General features: G+C 38.5%; 1 pseudogene; it reads right to left on the bottom strand.

Annotated features, from left to right (window-relative positions):
- Window positions 1–1,083: 1,083 nt before the first annotated feature.
- LOC111885069 (CDK5RAP3-like protein) lies at window positions 1,084–2,763 on the bottom strand (annotated as a pseudogene).
- Between the last annotated feature and the right edge of the window lie 21,374 nt (window positions 2,764–24,137).

Here is a 24,137-nt window from a genome sequence, read left to right as displayed (position 1 = left end):
AAAAATATTGAATTATTAAAATTAATGTGTTTTTTTCCTTTTTTAAATTTAAACATTTAATTTTGATAAATAAACAAAGGAAACTAATGTGGTTTTAATTTACAAATTTTAAAATTATAAGGAAAGTCAATTAATGAAATTGATATGCATTTATTATTACATTTATTATAATTATTACATTTAAATATTATGTGGATTTTGATAAAATGAAAAAAATCACAAAATGTCATGTGGAAAAAATTCAATTGAAAATAACCACAAAATAACATGTGGCCAAATCAATGAGAGTGTGACATGTGACAAAAAGATTTTTATTTTTTAGAGTAGATTTTAAATTTTGGCGGAATGCATACAACAATTTAAAATAGCAGTGTGGGTTGTAATTATGCTAGAATAATTAAGGTAATAAAATATGATCATAATACCTTTTATTTACAATGGTGGTTGAGTCAGACAATCCATCAAATACTTGTCGTGTCAATCTAAATGTGAGAACATAACCAAAGAATTCAATAAATTTGATAAGGCAAAACTAGAAAAAAAAAATTAACAAAAACCCTTAAAAATGAAATAAAAAAAGAAAGAAAGATGGCCATGATCAACTCTTATTTGATGATGGCAGTACATAAAGTAAAAAATTAAAAAAATATATAGTTTATTTATATGCACTACATAACATATATAATTAAATACACAAAAATCAAGTTAGTTTAAAAAAACACATTTGATCTAAGTTATATGAAAATTATGATACTGCCACGCTTTAGATAGAACTAGGGAAGAATCCCGCTTTGTGGGGTTGGAAAGGCCAAAAAATTGAAAAAAAAAAACAGAAAAAATTTATTGAGTTACATTGTATGGACTATGCTATTTAAATATGAAAAATGCAACAAATAACAATCTACTTTGGTTAGTCTGCTCTTAAGGTCCGATACAATCTTGGAAGGGCTTAAGATGTGGCCACTTATTTAATTGTAGGTTCATACAAAAGCCTCATCAAGTTCCAAATATGATACCTACATAAAACAAATGCCATATTCATAAAATTTCAAAAAATAAATAAATAAATAATTTCTTCTTTCTATTGAATATAAAACTAACCTAAAGTCTTAATCCAATTATGAAGAAACACTCATGGACTTACTGAGGTCAATGAATTTTGAAGTTTCGTGCGTTTGATAGCTAAATCGTTTAACCCCTCTTTCAATTTCGCTTCATGATGCTTTTTTTCTTCAAGCGTACTGACTAATCTTTCAAGAAATTTGAAAATTGACCAATGGTCAAAACTCAAAACTATGTATACTTTTAAATAAAATTTATGTAAAGTACGAACCTTTTCGAGTTGAGAATCATAATGAGGTCCCTTGTTTTCTTATTTGTGAGAAAAGAAATGGCTGAAGAGACATCTGATAACATTGACTGGATGACATCAGAAGCGTACATCTGTAACACAAATGGAGCTACTGCTTGAACTTGATGTTGTAATGACGATGTCTCTGTATTTGTTAATTCCATGATTCTTTGATTCAAAAACGCTTTAATCTGACACCAAAAATGTAATTTACTCAACACTTAATGTGGAAAATATAAAGAAAAAAGCAATTTAATATAATACCTCAAACAGATCATCAACAATCCTACTCATGTACTCTATCTCCAGAAGCCGACTCCTAACTTTGATTCCTTGACTTTCATTAAAACATTCATCCCTGATGGCATTACATCTATCAAGGCACTATTTTGAGTTGATTCATCTTCAAGATTCTCAACACCAATATCCCAAGAGATTTTTGATTCCATTTTTTCTTTATTAGTCTCATCAGATTCCATTCCATCTTTTAAAGAACTTTCCGGAATCTCACTGGCATCAACAACTTCATAGGCATAAAAATCCATGACTCGAATCCTCCATAGTCCTAATATCCCAACCACTCTATGAGCTATCCAAAATAATATCCCAATCAATACTATCACCTGCAACATCACCTTCAAAACTTATCTCATTGTTAGAACTTCTTTCAACATTAACATAAGCCAACACTTCAGAAGCTGCAGAAACTTCAAGAGGCGGAGGGTTGTCAATGATGTCCCTTAGATTTGGCAATACAGTCTCTGGATCTTTCTGTCAATGAAACAATTAACTTTTTGTTAAATGTTATAAAGTATAAACCAAAAAATGAATGAAATTTGATATGAACTTACATCCTTTTCTGTGTGAGCATCTTTAAGAAAATTGGAATAGAATTCAATTGCTTGTGAAACGGAATCACACTTCAAAACTTGAAGCATTTTGCTAAATGTGTTGGGCAATGAAGTTGTTGCAGTTTCTAGTAGTTCCAGCTTCACATTGATTCCCTGCAATTCTAACTCATGGCAGGATTCTGCATACTTAGCAGTTGAGAGAGCAGCATTCCTTTTGATATCAACTTCCTTTCGTTCTAGCTAAAAAAACCATTGTCAAAACAATTCCGAGATCAGTAAGAACATAATTCGAATCAAAAACCCAATTGATAAATGGAAGGATATACAGAATAAATTAGGGCTTAGATAATTAAAATCGAAAGTTGAATTCTCAAATAGTCTAAAATTGAACTCTCAAGCAGTCAAAAATTCGAGTCATGGCCATCGTCTAATCAGAAGAAAATTCGAAAAGTACCAAAATGAAACCGATTGTGTGACGGAGAAGCAAAGGAGGGAAGTACCTTGTGTAGAGGGAGGCAATTGGTAGTGTACTAACCCAACAGAGAGATAAACTAACCCCATGACTGATATGAGTTGGTCGGTCCAATTGTGGGTTGGTCGGATTCTTTGATAGTAGTTCGTTAACGACATCAGTGTGACCTTTTGGATGTAATTGGGAGGAGATGTAGGGAAACGGTGGAGGACACTGTTGTCAAGATCATGTTTTGGCAAAATCAGGCGGTGATGCAGCAGGTGTAAACACTTTACTAGCAGATGGCGGGAAACTCTTGTGATGGTGAAGCTGCTGAGGATGAGAATCTCGGGATCCTAAGCTTCCAAACAGTACCTTCTACACACGTCTAGTGCTAAATCAACGATTTGATATCGTCGAACTCATCGGAACAGGAAAATGGAAGCACAACTATGAGACGGTCAGCGGTCGACTGTGGGGAAGGTGGAGGAGACGTCGAGTTGGAGGCGGCTAGAGAGTTTCTCGAAGAACGTATGTTCATCAGTAGAGTTAGCCCTTTTTTTTCAATTGAGGCAGAGGGAGAGGCGGTGGTGGTCGTCTAATTAAAAGGATACGCAACAGAAAGAGCGATGGAAAGTCCTAGAACGATAAAAGGATCGATTAAAGCTTTTCTAGGCGGTGGACGGTGGAAGGATCAAAGTGTTCCAAGGAACGAAGCGGTGGAAACTGGTGCCAGAAAAGGAACACGTGGATGCAGGGGGCAGACGTCATGACACATGTAATCCACCATAGAAAAAAATAACTGCGTAAATGGGTAAACCACAAAAAAAATAGACAGAAAATAATAAAAAAGAAATTTTGATTTTGGTCCAATCACAACAAAGAACTGTTCAAGTGGTCATTCTAAATTAGTATGTATATATAATGTCTAAGACTAAGACTAGTCAATAGGGAAAAATTCAAAACTCATCAAAAGGGAAAATTCATCAAACTCATGAAAAGGGAAAATTCATCAATGTTATTGATACATGTCTATAATTCATAAAAGTGTGATACAAATCTATGATGTAGCCTAGTAGAAATAAAAAATTTAATAAAAAATATAAATTATATAAATTGATGAAGCACAAAATGTCAAGAACAGGGAAAGAGTAGTGCCGACATCTTCTCCTTCACACATGGAAAATCCTATATAAAAACAGGGAGATGTGAAAAGAATATGAAGAATGTTGGAGATGAATGAAGGTCATAAGAAGGAGGCAGAAGTGGTCGGCGGTAGAGAAGGAGGATGAAGTTGGGTTGATGTTGAATTGAAGAGATGAAGGTGCTATGGTCAGCCTATGGTAAGGGTGTTTGGCTGATAGATAAAGGGGATAAATTTAGGGTTAGAAAAAGTCAATTACTTTCTTCATAATTAACTGCCTAATACGAAAGATTTAATTTATGATGGATATCAAATTAATTAAATTAAAAATATTAATTAAATGTAAAATTACAAAATTATCTTTTTGAAATGATTGACACATAATCATTATTATATCCATACAATAGATAGTTATAATTCATTAACGTGTGTGTGTGTATATATATATATATATATATATATATATATATATAGAGAGAGAGAGAGAGAGAGAGAGAGGAATGATCATTTGAGAACTCAAAGTTTCCCGAGAACCCAAGAACTAAAAGTGGAGCGTTAGATCAAAGATTTTAATGGCTTAGATTAAAAATGGCATAATTGTACTTATAAATGAGTTTAGTGGCATTTTATGTTTTTATCAATGAATCTTAGGGGTAAATTCGGCATTGTTTCAAAATTACATAAAATATAAATTATCAATTAATCTAAAATCCTAAATTACTTTCTCTCTCTCTCTCTCTCTCTCTCTCTCTCTCTCTCTTGTCTTCTGCATATCGACCACCTCCCTCCATCTACTGCCTCCCACCTCCCTCCATTGACCACCGCTACCTCTGTTGTCGATAAAGGAAGAAACTCATTAATCTCTATATCATCGACGGTGATGATTCATTCAATAACTCCATTGCCACCGATCTATTGGTTCAGTTCATGAGAAGAGAACAGATCTTGCGACTGATTCACATCTTCATCTCATCTCTGATGATCGATTAGCATCTCTGACGACAGGTTCGTATGTTTCATCTCATCTCTTTCGAGTGATTAACATCTGCGCCTCATTAAGTGAATCAAATCCTACCTTCGTTGTTCTATCAATTCGTTAGATCTAGAAACGTTCTTCCGATCGAATCTATTGATCACTTTGAACTTAAATGAGGTCAACAAACGACTTCCTCCTGCCGATGTTGCTTCACTGAATCGACGACCTGATTTCATCTTCACAAACGATGACCTGATTTCATATCCATGCTCCACTTGTGGTAATCTACACTTCTCATTTGTTATTTATTGTTGCTACTTAATAATCTGATTTCTAGTTGCTACTTCTCATTTTCGATTTTTGATTTCTGGTTGCTACTTACTTACTTTTGATTTCTGATTCCAATGGATCTTGTGGATAGTGGAAATGAGAGTTATGAAAATGCAAATCCTACAGAAGATGGAAATCAGGGACTTGAGAGACCAAGAGTGAATCTAAACCCACATTCACATTCTATTGAACAAATGGAAAGAAACGCAGATAGAGAAAGGTTAGTAAATTGTCTCTCTCAAAGCTGCCAACCGAACAAGAATTTTGATTCACTAAGTTGTTAAGGTGTTGTTGCTTTTTTATTTAATGAACTTATATGTATACACGTGTAAATATATGTCATCAGCTTCCATATTGCATTAGTTTAAATGTGTAGCAAAACTGTTGATACATTTTTAATAATAGTTGAGGGATTCGTTTGTGCAAATGTGTAAAACTAGGAATTTGTTGCATTTTCATCCTTTTCATAATTATGAATCAAGTGCAGTTTTGTATCAAACCTATTTATATAATGAACTTATATGTATACATGAGAGGAGTACCTTGTTCTGAATTAACTCAACAATTTTCATGACAAGAGAGGATTTGTTGGTCTGATAAGGTATCTGTTCCATATAAAAAACAAAACATATAACAAGTTAATGCATATATGTGAATATGTGATGTATTTCCATTGTGTAAACTGGATACACCAAATCAGGCCTGTAAAGTAAGCTTTTCCCTAGTTTCAATATAAATTCACAAAATTACCTAGTTTTAATCATGTGATTCACATATAAATCACATGTAATTCACATATGAGTTATATGTAATTCACATATGAATTACATCTGATTCACATGTAATTCACATATGAATTACATGTAAATCACATATGAATTACATGTGATTCACATGTAACATCCTGAATTTCAGAAGTACGATTTAAGAGTTTAAAGTGTAATTTCGAAAACGGGACTCGACAAGTAGGTACGCTTACTCGCCGAGTCAGAGCGGGTTTGGGTTGCGAATTAAGTGACCAACTCGCAGAGTCGGAAGCTGGACTCGACGAGTTGGTGCTGGGATGAGAAAAACCCTAATCTTAGGGTTTGCACCCTATTTAAAGGACTTAATGTCCTCCCTTCAGCTCCCTTAGCCCCCTTTGAGATCCAGTAAACCCTAGCTCATGTGTATAAGGCAATTGGAGGGATATTGAAGATTTGAGAGGTGTTGCAGTTGAAGAAACTTGAAGATCAAAAGGGTTTGCATCAAGAAAGTAGTGTAGATCCAGAATCTACTACAGTTTTAGGCACATATTGGAGGTAATGAGCTGTTACTTTTCGTTTGTTGCTTCTAGATTTATTCTTGAATGAGATTTAGGGACATTTTGGTATGATTGAGATCCACTTCGGGTTTGGAGTCCAGATCTGAGGTTGCTACTTCAGATCTAGACTTGTATTGGTCCAGAAAGTCATAAAGTATCAATTATTGAATTTTTGGTGAAGCCCATTTGTCTAAAACCCAAGCCCTAGTGTGTTTTGGGCCCATATCTCTTTGGTTTCATGTAAAGTTTGCAACTTTATGTGTGGGATAGATTGTAGAAGGGTGGATCTATGGATTGGAGCCTCAGCATGGCTCGAAAAGCCTCTGAATGGATTGAGAACTGGAGAGACTCGGCGAGTCACATGGGTGTACTCGACGAGTTGTATGAACACGTGCATGGACTCGACGAGTTGGAAGAACAACTCGGCGAGTCTATTGAAGATTGCCTTGGACTCGGCGAGTCTGTTCTTGGACTCGGCGAGTCAGGTCCCAGAACCCCAACCTCTTTTGGTTAAAGCCTTGGATTACTGAGTCGGTTGGCGACTCAGTGAGTTGGACAAGATGGGACTTAGAGATCGTTGGACTCAGCGAGTTAAGTTGTGTCATGAGAGTTTTCTGGGTAACGGAACTCGGCGAGTCGACGGGGTGACTCGGTGAGTAGAGTCAACCAGGAAGGTTGACTTTGACTGAGGACTTTTACCTTGACCAAGAGTTGACCAGTTTAACTTCCAAGGGTACTTTGGTAATATTGGTATTTATGGAATTAGTTCTTTGGTAGTGTTCAGTGGCGGCGATCGTGTCGGAGGTCTGAGCAGCTTGGTCTTATCTTTTCAGTCAGCAATTTCAGGTGAGTTATCCTCACTATATCAATAGGGTCTAAGGCACCAAGGCCGGACCTTTTAGTTGTTATCTTGGTTACAGTATGCTACATGTGGTTATGATCCGTTAGATTGGTATCAGAATAGATAGTATGTTGTTATGCTCATGTGATCCGTTAGGATTGGTATGTTAGTGACCTGGTTAATTCGATGTCTTGGTCATGAGAGATTGCTATGATTGATGATCTGTGAGATAGTTATATCTGATATTTGTACTTGTACTGTTGATATGCTTATTGATCTGTTAGGTCAGCATCCTGGTAATTGGGACAGTATTATGTCAGTGACCTGGTTTAGGCCGGTATCCTGGTATATAGGATGATGCTATGTTAGTGACCTGGTTTAGGTCGGTATCCCGGTATATAGGATGATGCTATGTTAGTGACCAGTTAGGTCGATATCCTGGTAAGGATGATGCTATGCTTTATGATCTGCTAGATCAATTTGTTTGCCTGTAGACTATTATGTGATTTCCTGTTATATGTACACATGGTTATTTGCTTGATGTTTGGGTTGAGGCGGTCCTGCTTTTTGCTGAAGGCCAACATACCCTATGAGCGGTCCGAATAGATTGTAGGCCCGTATGGCGGTCCAGTCATACCGAAGGCTCGGATAGATCCAGATAGACTGAAGGCCCGGTGCGGGTGGTCCAGTCATACTGTAGACTCAGAGAGCGGACCAGGTGAACTGAAGGCCTGTTGAGGGTGGACCAGTCACGCTGTAGACTTGAGAGGCATGGCTGTTCTGTATTGTGATACAATATGTCATGATTATGGTTGTATGTGGTTGGTATTTTGGGGGTAACTCACTAAGCTTTCGGGCTTATAGTTTAGTGTATTGTTTCAGGTACTTCAGGAGATTGTGGCAAGGCGAAGGCGTGATTGTACAACTCCTCATGTTTTATGATTCATGTGATATGGTTCTGGGGGATACTCTGATGTTTAAACTATTTTGAAAATAAGATGTATGAACTTAATGGTTTTTGAGTGAAATAAAATGTTTAAAATTGGCTCAAATTTTTGGTCGTTACAAGCTGGTATCAGAGCCTTGGTTTGAGTGAATTGGAGGAACATTCGTGTGAATCCAGTCTCAAATCAAGGAGGGATTTACAAAATGGTTTTCAAAAGGTTTTCGAAATAAGTAATGGAGGATGCAGAGGGTACGATCAGCCAGAGCCAGTAAGTAGACCCCAATAAAACCACACAAGTTATTTGATTATGTGATATGTTAGAACAACATGCTAGTACTAGGCTAGGCATAATCAAGATCTTATAGCCTGAGAATGTTTGCCTTAGGGTAGAATTGGATATTCGAAAATCTATCGGGTCCAGCGTTATGTGTGGCTAGTATACACTAATGATATAGGGTCAGTGGAAGTTTCATGGATTAGGTGGGTAGTGAGAGGCTGGGAGGCCAGATATGAGATGTGTAGAATTCCTCTAGGAGTGAGGATTTAATCGCTCGCTACATTTATGTATATTGTTAGGGCGTTGTGATGATACTTGAGACAAATATGGGTAGGTGTGGAAGGTAGTATGGGCCCGTACTACTGAAAGCACAGGACCCATACGCGTGGCAAGGAAGTCACAACCCCTAGGGTTGGGTTTTGGAGTTGTTTCCTTGTCATTATATAGGTTATTAGAGACCTTTTTGGTGTATTGCCAGAATGGTGGTCACAAGACATCTTGTGACAAGATCCAGGTTAGGATCCAGAGCTGGCAGCCAGGATAGGCCAGCATTGTTAGGGGATCGTGTCAGGGAGATCCTCCGGGAAGAGAAGATCGAGATTGTTCGGGGATAAATTCTGAAGATGATTGGGTCTTTCAAGACCGCCATGTTTGAGTATTTTGTCGAGCGTCATGCAAATATTGCTGAGACGGTTGCCGCGATAGCTTTGGCAGCTGTAACGACGGCATGGAGAGGAGTTGGACGAGCTTTCCAGGACCGGGACATGTTATTGGTACATAATATGATGAGTAGAAGGATACAGTTATATGGGAGCAGGAAGATGACCTGTACTCGTTATATTTTCGCGGGTTGAGCAGGAGAGTCTAGCTTGTGGGTTTATAGATTTGAGGCTCGGGGGTTTGCTCGAGGTCGGGTTATGGGTCGTGGGAACTCCGGAAAGGAGTGATGATTATGTTCAGCTGGGGTTTTGCAGCTGGAAGTGAAATGCTTGATTGATGAATTGGACCGTAATTTGGTAAGGCAAGGATTGCACCTTCTCAGTTTCCGAGCTCGAAGGAGTGAGAAGGCTTGTGACCCTAGGATCAGGTGTATTCCAAGTCGAGGTTAATTGGTTACAGGAATAGGCAACATTATTTCAGTGCCGGTGAGCTCAGGACGGTCGACGTGGCATAAGTGTTATGAGGTCCAGTTTTCCTTGGATCTCTTGTATCAGATGGAAAGGATTGATTGTGAGATCTATTGCACTTTTGGGATTGTAGACTATGTCTTGGGAGTGGTTTGTAGCCCGGTTTAGGGCAGAGTTTGTTTCAGCTACTGTCGTTCAGCTGTGGGCATTTGAGTTAGTGAGTGAGTCAGGGTGTGAACCTTGAAGAGAATGATTTCTAAAGCCCGAAAATAGGAAGCTTGTTTGGAACACCTTTGGAAAAGGGGTTTTATGTGGGAGGACTACGGATGGAGTCCCACATAAGGGTTATTCATCATTCTCAGGATTCAGTGGTTAGCGGCCATTAGTGGTTGACAGATTAAAAGCGCCAAGAGAAGTAAGTCGTTGCCGAGGTATTAGTTGGAGCATCTATATGGTGGTCTTCAGGAAGTGAGTGTGGAGTCATTTACGCATTAGTGGTTGTCGGTTTCACTGGGATTCAGGAAGGGATCATCTGATTCTTAGAAGTGTGTGATGAGTCGGGTCTAGCTAGCAATGGAACACTAGTGGGGAAGAGTTGGTTGTCATCGGATAAATCGTTGGGAAGTGAGGAGGATTGAGAATCATCCAATCTTCATGTATTATGAAGGCTTAGTTGAATCTAAGTGGGGGAGTGTTACCCTGAGATGCTGAAGTGGAAAGGTTTTGAAACGGGGATAAGTTTCACAACCCGACAGGGAAAACAGAGGCCCTATTTGGCTGCTTAGTTGAGGGTTGTGTTGTTTGGGGGTAGAAAAAACTCCCCAGCATAAGAACACGTCTTCTGGACGCTTGATAGCAGAAGTTGGGTAACCATGTTGGGGTCATAGTCAAGAATCGAGTTCAGTTCGAGTTTTTGGTCGAGGGTGTGCTCGACTCTGAGGGTTTTGGATTGATAGATTGAGGTTTTTGTTAGATGTCAGGGCTCAGCATTGCATTCAGCACGGGAGTGCGGGTTATTTAGTGTGTATGGTAGACACGCGGGCCAGGGAAAAGACCTCAGATTTCCGAGAAGGTGAACGATTGACTGAAGGCCTGGTAGGGCGGTCCAGTCATGCTGAAGACTCTGTTTATATTTGTAGATCTATGTTCAGGTATTGAGTAGGCTGCTATGCGTTAGCACTCAATAGGTATGTTCCACGTTTTGGGCATGCTGCTAGAGTAGGCTGAGGACTCCGATGTATCTTGGTTGATCGGAAGTTATTATTAGGGATCGGACGGCGTTCAAAGTGTTGGATAAGGTGTCTAAGTCCATAACTATTTATGGTATGTACTTGACCCGACCCGGCATGGTCCATTTGGGTTGCATGCACCATGCAATTGGATAGACTCAATGAGAGAAATAACACTTGGGAATTATTAATATATTATATATTCTAATATATTAATAATATTATTTAATTAGTTTGATCAAGAATTAATTTAGAATTAATTAAGTGATCAAAAGATAACTAATTAAATATATGGGTTGATTACGTAAATCACTCATAACTTGTATAGTGGGCTAAGAGGCTCCATGGATCATCAAGTTGGGTTCCACCCATAGGATGCTCCATGGGAGTTACAAACCCATGGGTCATGGAAATGAAGAGTCATGACACATTAGGGTTTACATGGTGTAACCCTAGATGTATCAACACTATATAAGAAACCCACTCTCCACCAAAATTGGCTACACATATGAAACAAGAGGGCTAGGATGATTTTAGAAGTGTGTATTCTCTCTAAAGTCATTCCAAAATCATTTGGTGTTGTGTGAAGCATTTGAGGCATCACATTTGGGGTGCTAGGCTCACAAGGTTTCAAGGAACATAAGCAACAACAAGGTAAGTTATTCTATCTCTCATTCAAGTTAAAAATTGTTCCCCATGTATGCTAGATAGGAATATATAACCTTGGAATTCAACTTTGCATGATAATTAGACAAACATAGATCCAAGGTTATTAGGGTTGCATGTACACATAGGAAATGTTAGAATGCTCAAAACCTATCAGTGGTATCAGAGCCTAGGCTTGTTTGTTTGTTATTTGTGCAAAATTGTTTAAAAAGTCGATATTGTGCAATTTGCCTGATGAACTCGCCGAGTCCATGGGGGGGGGGGGGGGGGCTCGCCGAGTTCATGTGTAAATTTATCCTACTCGCCGAGTAGGTTCATGCACTCGACGAGTAGGAGCCTCAGAATGCAGATTTCCGACTTTTGTTGCTGGAAATGGACAAGAAACATTGCCCTAAATTGTTTTGGTACTTGAAAACTTGTTTTAGATGGTGTAATGTTTGTGCTAATCCATTTGCAATGACAATTATCAAAATTACAAAGTTTTAAGTGTAACTTTTGATTCTTGAAAGTGTTCATATTAATGTTCTTGAACTTATGAAGATTAGATGATCATAAGAATTATTTGTAACCTACTTGATAGTTTAATTCTTGATCATAATGTGTTTTATTGGAGTCCATAACTTGTCCTCAAGTTATGGAATACCAACAGTCGCACTTAAATTAAAACCATTAAAAGAACACAAGAGTTAGAAAAATGAAAAGTCTTCATTTTAATACTCAATTAACTTCATAAGTTATAAGAAATGAAAAGTTTTGAAAGTTTACAAAACTTGCCCTCAAGTTTTGGAACAAGTAAAGTCTTGATTAAAACTTTAGTTCCAATCCTTTGAATTTTAAAAGTTAAAATTCAACCCTTATACTTTATGTTATAAGTTAATAATGTATATATATATATATATATATATATATATATATATATATATATATATATCAAGTCGTCTTACCGCTATTACGCCTCATTCACAAAGCCGGTCTATAAGGGGGGTATAAGGTTGTTGCCTATAAAATGGCAACTTAATGGGTGTCCACTCTCACCCACTGCTTCCTTGATTGGTGGAGGGTCGTTAGCCAAACGGGTAAGACAAGGACTTATAAATTCTCATTAAAAGTATGATGAATATTATAAAGTAACTAAATGCTTTTATTAAATTCCCAATTTTAGTTACTTTAGGAAAAATGTGAATAAGGTGCTAATCCATGAAATTACACTTTACACTTTGTTTAAGTTGTTGGTGGAGCGTGTGTGGTTAACCGGCACACTAACTTGGACTTAACAAGGTAGGTAAAGGGTGACTTGAGGTTTATTATAGTATCGGTTGAACGTGTGTGGTTTACCGGCACATTGATTGAGTGATAAACTTTAAGGGTACCAAGTGATTTGCATGGTTACTTCACACCTCGTTTTGTGATCCTCGGCATCCCAGTCACAAAACTTGGAGGGCACACTCGAGATTGAAACATGCCTTTGAAAAGTTCATTGAATCTCAAAAGAATCTAGGAATTTCTAAGAACCAATAAAAAAGCCTAGTATTTAATATTTCGTTTTTCATGGTGGAAATTGGTGAATCGTCATTCACCTAACTTTCAAATATGTTATAGCTTGGATTACGGCATACCTCTTCTAAGTTATAATATATTGTGATTGGATCCTAGCCTTAATATTACAATTGGGTGTTTTATTAAGGACTCTCTTATATCTAAACTAATCTTGTCCTCTTCCTTAAGATGTCTTCAAACAATGCTGCTTCTAGCTCTAATCCTAATGGCTCCTTTACCCTTATGAACTTGTGTGGGAAAGTCACTTTTGATGGATCCAACTTCAATGAATGGATCAGAAACATCAGGATGGTTACCCGCTACGAGGACAAAGAATATGTCCTTGACAAGGAGCTTAAGGAGATTGATGAGACCACTGCAACTCCCCAGGATATCGCTGACTTTCAGGCACATGAAACGGATGTTACCAAAGTGGCATGCATCATGATGTCCACGATGACAGCGGAACTCCAAAAGTCCTATGAGGACTTCTACCCTTTTGAAATGCACCAAGATCTGATGGAAAGATACCATCAAAGTGCACGACAAGAGAGGTATGGAATCATCTGCTCCATGATGAAGGACGGGGAATCCGTCACGAGCCACATGCAGAAAATGAAAAGGTATGTGGATCGGTTGCTGAAGCTTAATGTGAACTTCCCTGAGGAGCTTGCAATATATATCATTTTGCACTCCTTACCATCGTGCTATGATCAATTCCGCATGACATATCACATGAATAAGGAAGAGGTCACACTCAGCAAACTTCAGGGACTCCTCAGGACCGCAGAAATAGGTCTTAAGGGTAAGTCGGTTGTTAACACTCCTACTCCAAACTCCGCCCTGGTTTTGGCAATCGGGAAAAGTCAAGGGAAGAAGAGGAAGAGCTCTTCGAAGGGTACCAAGGCTAGGACCCTTGATGGCTCTTCTTCAAGTGGAACCAAGAAAGGTTTCATCACTCCTTCTTCTGACCCAAAAGAGGCTGAATGCTTCTATTGCCATGAAAAATCACATTGGAAGCGGAACTGCCCAAAATATCAGCAAGATGTGAAGGATGGGAAAGTTAAACCCAACCATGCAGGTATTTACACTATCTTATCTAATAACTCACCCCATTCTAATTCTTGGGTCCTTGATACCGGTTGTGGTATTCATATCTGTTCTGATTTGCAGGGACTAAGAAGAAGTGAGAATGTGGAGCAAGGAAGAATAAACTTAATCATGGGGAATAGGAAAGCTTTACCTGTCACCAAGATTGGAGTTTATACTTTATTGCTAAGTAGTGGGTTTAGTTTAAATTTGAATAAGTGTTGTTATTCGCCAGAAATGGCAAGAAACATTATTTCCTTTCATGCATTGTATAAACAAGGTTTCACCTTTACATTTGATAATGAAGTTGGTTCGATTAATGCTTTCTTTAATAATGCTCTTTATTTTAAAGCATTACCTTGTGCTGGCGTGTATGAAACTGTATCTGTGGTTGATAACTTAGAAAATAATGTATTATGTATTGATTCTGTTAATAATAACAACTTGGATAAAGCGTCATTATGGCATTCTCGTCTTGGACGTATAAGCAAGAAACACATAGGCCAACTCCAAAAGGATGGAGTCTTGGAGTCATTTGACCTAAAGTCAGATGATAGTTGCGAATCATGCTTACTTGGAAAAATGACAAAGTCACCTTTCACATGTTCTTGTGAGAGGGGTGAAGGTTTGTTGGATCTTGTACACACGGATGTGTGTGGGCCCTTCAAACATGCCACAAGGGATGCTAATCGTTATTATTTGACTTTTACTGATGATTACAGTAGATATGGATATGTCTACTTAATCAAGCATAAGTCAGAGACTTTCGAAAGGTTTAAGGAATTTAAACAGGAAGTCGAGAATAAATTGGGCAGGAACATTAAGATGCTTCGATTCGATCGAGGTGGTGAGTATCTTAGTTCAGAGTTCCTCGACTATCTTAGGGAATGTGGGATTGTCTCACAATTGACACCTCCCAGGACACTGTAGTTGAATGGTGTAGCTGAGAGGCGTAGTTGAACCTTGTTGGATATGGTTCGTTCCATGATGAGTCGAGCTTTGCTACCAATCTCATTTTGGGGGTATGCCTTAGAGACTGCCGCCCATATCCTTAATCTGGTCCCTACAAAGAAAGTTGCCAAAACTCCTCATGAGATGTGGACTGGTAAAGTACCCAAACTAGACCACATCAAGATTTGGGGTTGCGAGGCTTTCGTGAGATGCGAGACTCATGATAAGCTCGAACCTCGAAGCGAGAGGTGTATTTTCATCGGCTACCCACAGCAATCCTTTGGTTACCTCTTCTACAGACCTAGTGAAAATGTGGTCTTTGTAGCTAGGAGGGCTTTCTTTCAAGAGAGGGAGAGAGTTCATAAGCCAAGGAAACAGTGGGAGGCAAATTGACCTTGAAGAAATTCAAGAGTCAAGCGGTGAAAGAACTTCAAACCCTAGCACTCAACTTGAGGAGGAAACTCCTGTTGAGCCAATTGACAAGTGTGTACCTCTGAGGCGTTCCACAAGGGTTAGGAATGCACCTGAGCATTACTATGGATTCTATATTACTGCGGAAGGTGATACACTTATTAGTGATGAGACACTGATAGGTCTGGATGAACCTAACAGTTACGCGGAAGCCATGGCAAACCCTGATTCAGCCAAGTGGAAAGAGGAAATGGACAGCGAGATACAATCCATGTATGACAATCAAGTTTGGAACTTGGTTGAGAATGTACCAGGTCGTAAGACTGTAGGGTGCAAATGGATCTTCAAGAAGAAGACCGACATGGATGGTAAGGTACACACTTATAAGGCACGATTGGTTGCAAAGGGTTTCTCACAAACTCTGGGAGTTGATTATGATGAGACCTTTTCTCTAATGGCCAAAAGTAAGTCTATTAGGGTTCTATTAGCCATAGCCGCATTTCATGACTATGACATATGGCAAATGGATGTCAAAACCGCTTTCCTTAATGGAAAGTTGGCCAAGGATGTTTACATGAGTTAGCCAGAGGGTTTTGTCAATACAGAGTACCCTAATAGAGTGTGTAAGCTTGATAAACCCATTTATGGGTTAAAGCAAGCACCTCGTAGATGGAATCTTTGCTTTGATGAGAAAGTTAAGGAATTTGGCTTCTATAGAAGTGAAGATGAATCTTGTGTATATGTCAAGGCTAGTGGGAGTATAGTTAGCTTTTTGGTATTGTATGTGGATGACATACTACTCACAGGAAATGACATCCCAACTCTGCAGGAAGTTAAGTCCTGGCTTGGGAAGTGTTTCTCTATGAAGGACCTCAGAGAAGCTGCCTATATTCTAGGGATAAGAATCTTGAGAGACCAGAGTAAAAGACTAATTGGACTTAGTCAGAGTACCTACTTGGATAAGGTGCTGAAGAGATTCAGCATGCAGGACTCCAAGAAATGAGAGTTACCCATCCAGAGTAACACCAGATTGAGTAAAACATGAATCCCTAGTACTGAGGCCGAGATAGCAGAAATGAGTCGAATACCTTATTTCGGCTGTAGGATCGATCATGTATGCTATGACGTGTACTCGACCTGATGTAGCCTTTGCCTTGAGCATGGTTAGCAGGTATCAAGGGAACCCTGGCAAGGCACACTGGACTGTGGTAAAGAATATCCTCAAGTACCTACGGAGGACTAAGGACTGGGTCCTTACCCTCGGTGGGAGTGATGACTTGAAAGTTGTAGGGTATAGTGATGCTAGCTTTCAGACTGATAAGGATAATTTCCGCTCTCAGTCAGGCTGGGTCTTTACCCTAAATGGAGGAGCAATTTCTTGGAAGAGTTCCAAGCAAGAAATAGTGGTTGATTGAACTTGCAAATTAGAGTATATTGCAGCTAGCGAGGCAGCAAAGGAGGCGATATGGCTGAAGAACTTTATTGGAGACCTTTGAGTTGTACCAACTATTAAGGAGCCAATGGAAATTTTCTGTGATAGTGAAAGTGATGTTGCTTTAGCCAAGGAACCAAGGGATCACAGGAGATTCAGACACATCGATAGAAAATACCATTTCATTAGATATCGAATAGAAGGACTCCTCGTGGCGAAGAGGGTATCATCGGATGAGAATCCAGCAGATCCCCTCACGAAGGGACTGGCTCGGGTTAAGCATCTCCAGCATGCTCGGAGCATAGGGCTGAAAGATGATATTAGATTTAGTAGTTAGATAACCTCGAAATTTGTAAAGTGTATTGACATTAGATGATGAATAAAAGGTGTTTTATTTATGAGTAAAGAGTTGCTATCTCTTGTTGATCATTTACTATATTTCTTTTGCATGTTTTGACTTCCAGAATAGTTATGTTTGGTATATCATATTATTCGAACCTCCACAGTCGGTCATATGTCGGAAGTAGGTATGAATCAAGACTGTCATGATTGGTTGCAGAGGTCTAAGGTGTTGGACATGGCTACAACAATCATGAGTGCTCATAAGTTTTGAGCATTGGACTCAACCCACGCTTACTGGAATCACTTCATGGAATTTGTCTCGAGTCATCGTGAGACGGTAATATCATATAAGTCTTCAAACCTAGAGATATGATTTGTTACTTATGAGTTGGTTATGCATTGATTGTACGTAAACACATTGGTAACTCGATGTTATAAAACGTGCTTTTGTGTGTAATTCAATGAGTGGTATAACAAACATATGAGTCGAAGTTTATCTGTTCCTTCTTGGATTAGAAGCTGATATTTGGGCCCCTCGATGATTTTGTTTTGACCTATGTACCGGGCCCGGTCAGAACTAAGTTGATGTGTTCAATTAAGTTCTTTGTCAAACAAATCGGAAATCGGGAAACAAATTGCTGGACAATAAGTAAGACAACGTTCCATGTATTTGTCCGGCTAGAACAGAGGATTATATGATCACTTATCTTAAATGGCGTATCATCATCTTTTCAGTCCCGAGAGACCTTGAAAGACCTACGATTGCCGATCGGTTCGTGAAGTATTACAGTTATACTTATTAGACTTATGTAAGTGGGAGACTGTTGGATAAGGTGTCTAAGTCCATAACTATTTATTGGTATGTACTTGACCCGACCCGGCATGGTCCATTTAGGTTGCATGGCACCATGCAATTGGATAGACTCAATGAGAGAAATAACACTTGGGAATTATTAATATATTATAAGTTCTAATATATTAATAATATTAATTAATTAGTTTGATCAATAATTAATTTAGAATTAATTAAGTGATCAAAAGATAACTAATTAAATATATGGGTTGATTACGTAAATCACTCATAACTTGTATAGTGGGCTAAGAGGCTCCATGGATCATCAATTTGGGTTCCACCCATAGGATGCTCCATGGGAGTTACAAACCCATGGGTCATGGAAATGAAGAGTCATGACACATTAGGGTTTACATGGTGTAACCCTATATGTATCAACACTATATAAGAAACCCACTCACCACCAAAATCGGCTACACATATGAAACAAGAGGGCTAGGATGATTTTAGAAGTGTGTATTCTCTCTAAAGTCATTCCAAAAGCATTTGGTGCTGTGTGAAAGCATTTGAGGCATCACACTTGGGGTGCTAGGCTCACAAGGTTTCAAGGAGCATAAGCAACAACAAGGTAAGTTATTCTATCTCTCATTCAAGTTAAAAATTGTTCCCCATGTATGCTAGACAGGAATATATAACCTTGGAATTCAACTTTGCATGATAATTAGACAAACATAGATCCAAGGGTATTAGGGTTGCATGTACACTTAGGAAGTGTTAGAATGCTCAAAACCTATCACAAAAAATCTTGGTGATCTCATCCGTTCGGAGTGTCTCCGAGGTTTCATCTTCTTGGATCGGGTAATACTCCAGTTGGGGACCGAGAATGGATCCAAATGGGTGTTTTAATTAAAATGTTGGATCCAACGTTGTTGTTAGCCGAGAGTGTGGTGTGATTGGAGCAAGTGATAGACAAGTGGGGCAGGGATCAGACCATGGTTTCAGGAAAGGTAGTTGGTCGATGTGAGGCTTGGGTTTAGGCCTTGGAAAGGATTCCGGGAATGGAACTGGAGTTCGGAACCCCAAGAGGGCTAGAACAGACTACATGGGAGAGATTCCCGGGAAGGATGGTTCAGGGTGGCGTACGACAGTTTTGAGCGGTCCGGATAGACTGAAGGCCGGAAGGCATACCAGTCAGGCCGAAGGCTCAAGGAACGGTCCAGACATGCTGAAGGCCTGGGAGGGCGGTCCAGACATGCTGAAGGTTCTGAGAGTGGTCCAGATAGGCTTAAGGCCTGGTAAGGCAGTCCAGTCATGCTGAAGACTCTGTATGCGTTAAGGGGATCTGTATGCGGAGAATGAGTGGATATGTCGCCATGCATTAGTAATCGATATGGTCTGGCCCCATTGATCATGATGATGGAGTTGGCTAGAGGCCGTGCGTGGGCCTTGTTGGTTATGTGATCAGATTCGGGGTATGTGGGGGTTCGAGAATAGATGTTGCTCTACACGGATAGTGTAGAGTGGAGTTTAGCTCGGAGGCACTTATAGGTGTGGTAAAAGTTGTTAAGTAGACTTCCTGGAAAGGAAAGGTATGTAGCTCCGAAAGTGTGAGTCCTCTGAAAGGAAGGCAGTAGAGTAAATGGATGATCGAAAATGCTCCAGTTGATGGTGATAAGCATTGAGATTGTACCAGATGTGTGGAAGCACATACGGGTTGGATGTCGTTGAGATTATGGAACGGTTAGCACTGACGCACAGTCAGGGGAGATCGGAAGTGATGCATGGGTAGATCCTTGGATCCCGAATTATAGTTGTGGTCATGAGTTATGTGTGTAGTGGTGTTTCATCCTAGGGATGGCTGGACCATTGTAGGCGTGCCTAGTCTTCCAGCCCGAGGCTGAGTGGGCCAGGTACGATGTGTATGAATGTTATGTTGGGTTTTGAGCATTCTAACACTCCTAAGTGTACATGCAACCCTAAATACCTTGGATCTATGTTTTCTCTATTATACATGCAAATAAGAACTTCCAAGGTATTATCCTAATCTAGCATACAAAACAATAACTATAGCAAGATAGAATACATACCTCTTTGATGTAGAAAGTCTTCATGAAGCTTGAGTGCCTAGTGCCCCAAGTGTGACACCTCAAATGGAATCACAATCATCAAAACACTTAGAATAGCTTGAGAGAATTCTACACTTCATGAAATCGGCTAGCCCTCTCTAGAATAATACTAGTGCCGATTTTGCCAAGAATAATATCTTTATATAGTGTTACAATTAGGGCAAACCCTAATTGTCATGACTTTACATTTCCTTGGATCCATGGGTTCAGACACACCATGGAGCATCCATGGAGCATCATATGGGTTTTGGCCCAACTAGATAATCCATGGAGCATTAGCCCACTATACAAGTATGGATGATTTACACAATCAACCCATATATTTAATTAGTCTTCTTTTGATCACTTAATTAATCCTAGATTAATTCTCGATCAATACTAATTAAATAATCTTATTATTCTTATTATTAATATACTAGAACTTAACCATAAGTGTCTTATTTCTCTCATTATAGTCTATCCAAGTGCATGATGGTATGCAACCCAAATGGACCATGCCGGGTCGGGTCAAATCTTACCAATTATAGTTATGGACTTAGACATTAATCCAACAGTCTCCCACTTGGATAAGTCTAAAACTATTATTGCGTATGACTTCAGGAACCAACTGGCAATCGTAGCTCTCAAAAGCTTCTGTCGAACTCTGACCTTGTAGATGAACTCTGACCTTTGTCAGTGACTTGTCCATTAGATAAGGGATCATATATTCCTCCATTCTAGATATCATATGGACTGAGACATGGATTATAATCATTCTCTCTGTCCATTTGTTGTTTCCCGATTTCCGATTTATGACGACTGACTAATTGAACAAATCAAATCAGTCCTGGCCCGGCCGAGCACTTCCATTTGTCATCATCAAATCATCGAGGGGCCCACAGATATCGCTTTTATCCTGAAGGTAAAAGGAACGGATAAACTTCGACTCATATGGCTTGTTCTACTACTTGTTGAATCATACACAAAAGCACGTTTTAAAGCACCGAGTTACCAAATGTGGTTTCGTGCAATCAATGTACTATCAACTCATAGTAACAACTCATATCTCTAGGTTTGAAGAATATAAGATATTATCGTCTCATGATCACTCGTGATAAAATCCATGAAGTGATTCCAATGAGCGCGGGTTGAATCCAATACTCAGAACTTATGAGCACTCATGAGTGTTGTAGCCCTTTGTCCAACACCTTAGACCTCTACAAGCCAACCCATGACAGTCTTAATTCATATCTACTTCCAACATATGACCGACTGTGGATGGTTTGAATAACTTAGTCATTCCGAAAGAATAACCTAGTTTATTCGGGAAGTCAAAACATGCAAAATGAAACACAATAATAATTGAATCCAATATGGTCTCAGAACTTTTGAATATAAATAAAACACCTTTTATTTATCACCATATGATTACACATTATTCATTGTATACTGTTTCAGCTATCAACTTTATCCTTGAATTTAAAACAATAGTTGTCCCATGCTCCAAGCATGTACACTATGTTTTTTTTTTCAAAACACTAGTCATGCCACACACCAAGTATGCATACTATGTTTGTCTATGATCTTTACTTTGTGAACTAGATCAATTGAACATAACTTCAATGATTCTCTTTTCACACTCCCAAATCCTTACCGCAAATACAAGAATTCCAAATTCATGCCATTTACTGAAATCTATTAGATTCTAAACTTATATGCATTGATCCTCTTGTAATGATTATGCACAAAGTCAGAAAGACTTGACAACAAACATTACAGAGCATTCAAAAGGAGATCAACTCCTTTGGAAACATCCTTCTTGCATTAAGTTTCCTTAATCTTACACAGATTGAAAATTCTAACTTTGAAACATTTCCAGAATCCATCTTGACTATCACTTCTGAACAAGAGTTGCCTCCTTCCAGATTATGTCAATATGGTCCTTCCAGAATTATCACTATACTTCCAATTGTCCTTGAGTAACCAATCTTTGGTAAACCTTAGATTGTCCTCGACAATTGTTTAATCCTTTTAGTCATATCCAGTTCTAAACCTTTTCCCTTCTTAATGCCCTAGGCATTTGGAAAATTTTAGAACGGATGATTATAGCACATGTAATCGATCCTATATCCGAAGCATATGGGACACGATTCATGATGTCTCACATAAAGACTAAACCAGTCTTTTGCTATAACATTTCCATTTCAATTTTCCAGGTTCTCATAATTCAGATTATGAAAAGGGATGTCGTAATCATAATCGAATTTTAGAACGCAAATAATGGACTCATATACAGAATTTCCTTATGTTGAGCCATTCCAACATGAAATTCATATATATAGACTAAATGATTAAAACCTCACGATCTAAGCTTATATATTTGAGATGAAGTATAATTTCCTCTCCCTTAATTATAGCAAAACAACTTTTTCCCAATTGAAACTTTTGTTTTCTATAATTAACATTGCTAACTTGCAATACTTATCATAATGATCATGCTCCCACTAGCTTTGACATGTACTCAGAAATCAGCTGGACTTCTAGAAATCAATACTTCATTGACTTTCTTACCAAAGTTCAGATTTCTGATACTAGATTGTTTTGATAAGACTTTATCAAAATCATACACCTTCCCTTAGATAGCACACTTGTGAGTCTAAACAATTATGAAGAGGTATGCCGTAATCATAATGGTTAGACCTTTTTGCCACTTCTCACAAGTTAGTGTGCCGGTAAACCACACACGCTCCACTAACGACTTTGAGAATGCAAATATCACAATTGCTATCTAGCTAAAATCTACTTAGTGAAAGTGTTTCCTCACCATCATTTTCATGAATCGGAGAGAAACCTTATGACACTTAGATTTACTGGTGTATGTGTTCTTATCCATGTGAATGGTCAAAATCATAGTCACAAGACAAGGATAATGACAAACCCAAACTCATATGGACTGAACTCAATCTTAATTTCTTGCCACCTGGCAGCTTAAGGGCCTGCCATTGCTTCCAAGTTGTTGTGCAACTAATTGAGAACTCTAAGAACTCATATGCAAAGCCAACTTTAACTGGAATGGGCACAGAATATGTCAACACGATAGGTTATAAACCTCAAGTCGTGTGCTAGTGAAGGACTTCAGGTTCTATTCTTGATTAGTTCTTGAGACTTTCAAGACCTTTAAGACTCCCACTGTCCTCTTGACCTATAAGACTCCCTTGTCAAACATCCAAGAGATAGTGTGGATTCTAATCAAGACAAACACTTCACACAATTGGCCTAAGTTGGTCTTTGTTTTATCCAAAACATCACAACTTACCAATTTCAAATGTACAAGAGTAGAAAACTTTTACTCTTACATTTGACAAGTGTTTTAAACCTTCTTTAAGACATGTTACTCAAATTACAATCTTGGAGTATGACTCTAAGACTTGTATTGGAACGAAGTATGACTCATCTTCTTGATTTAACCACTGCAACAATTCAAGTTCCTATTCTTAGTCATAAGAATGCACTAAGATTTCCTTAGAGAACTAATTTTGATATGGTTTCTTAATCATTAAGATGATCACAAAACTGATACTAAAGTACTCTCCCATCTTTTCAGATTTGAGAAACTTTTATCCTTCTGCCTAATTTGATTCTTCTTATTCGCTCTGCCATACATTGGAACCTTTTCCAATGTCTCAGAGTTACACTTAAGCTTGTAAGTATAATCATATTTATTGAGCTTTAGTAAACTATGACGAATAGTCTTATCAATCTTTTGTGGTGGACTTAATCAGTGCACAAGAATGTGTACTCGATCCCTTAGTCCTTTACTTGACTCACACATCCATGTGAACAAGTAATTAGTCTTAATTTTCCAAAACTTGAAAGTTCTCATTCATCATGCTATACAACTTGCATGATTCCAAGTTTCGGTCCAATTGAAACTTGGGTGATGAGAGTCTTTCCTTATTTGGTAACCTAGACATTACCACAAATGA

This window comes from Lactuca sativa, chromosome 1 (assembly GCF_002870075.4).
Source record: "Lactuca sativa cultivar Salinas chromosome 1, Lsat_Salinas_v11, whole genome shotgun sequence".
NCBI lineage: Eukaryota > Viridiplantae > Streptophyta > Magnoliopsida > Asterales > Asteraceae > Lactuca > Lactuca sativa.
Note: the sequence above shows the minus strand (reverse complement) of the source record. Positions and strands in the feature narration are given on the sequence as shown.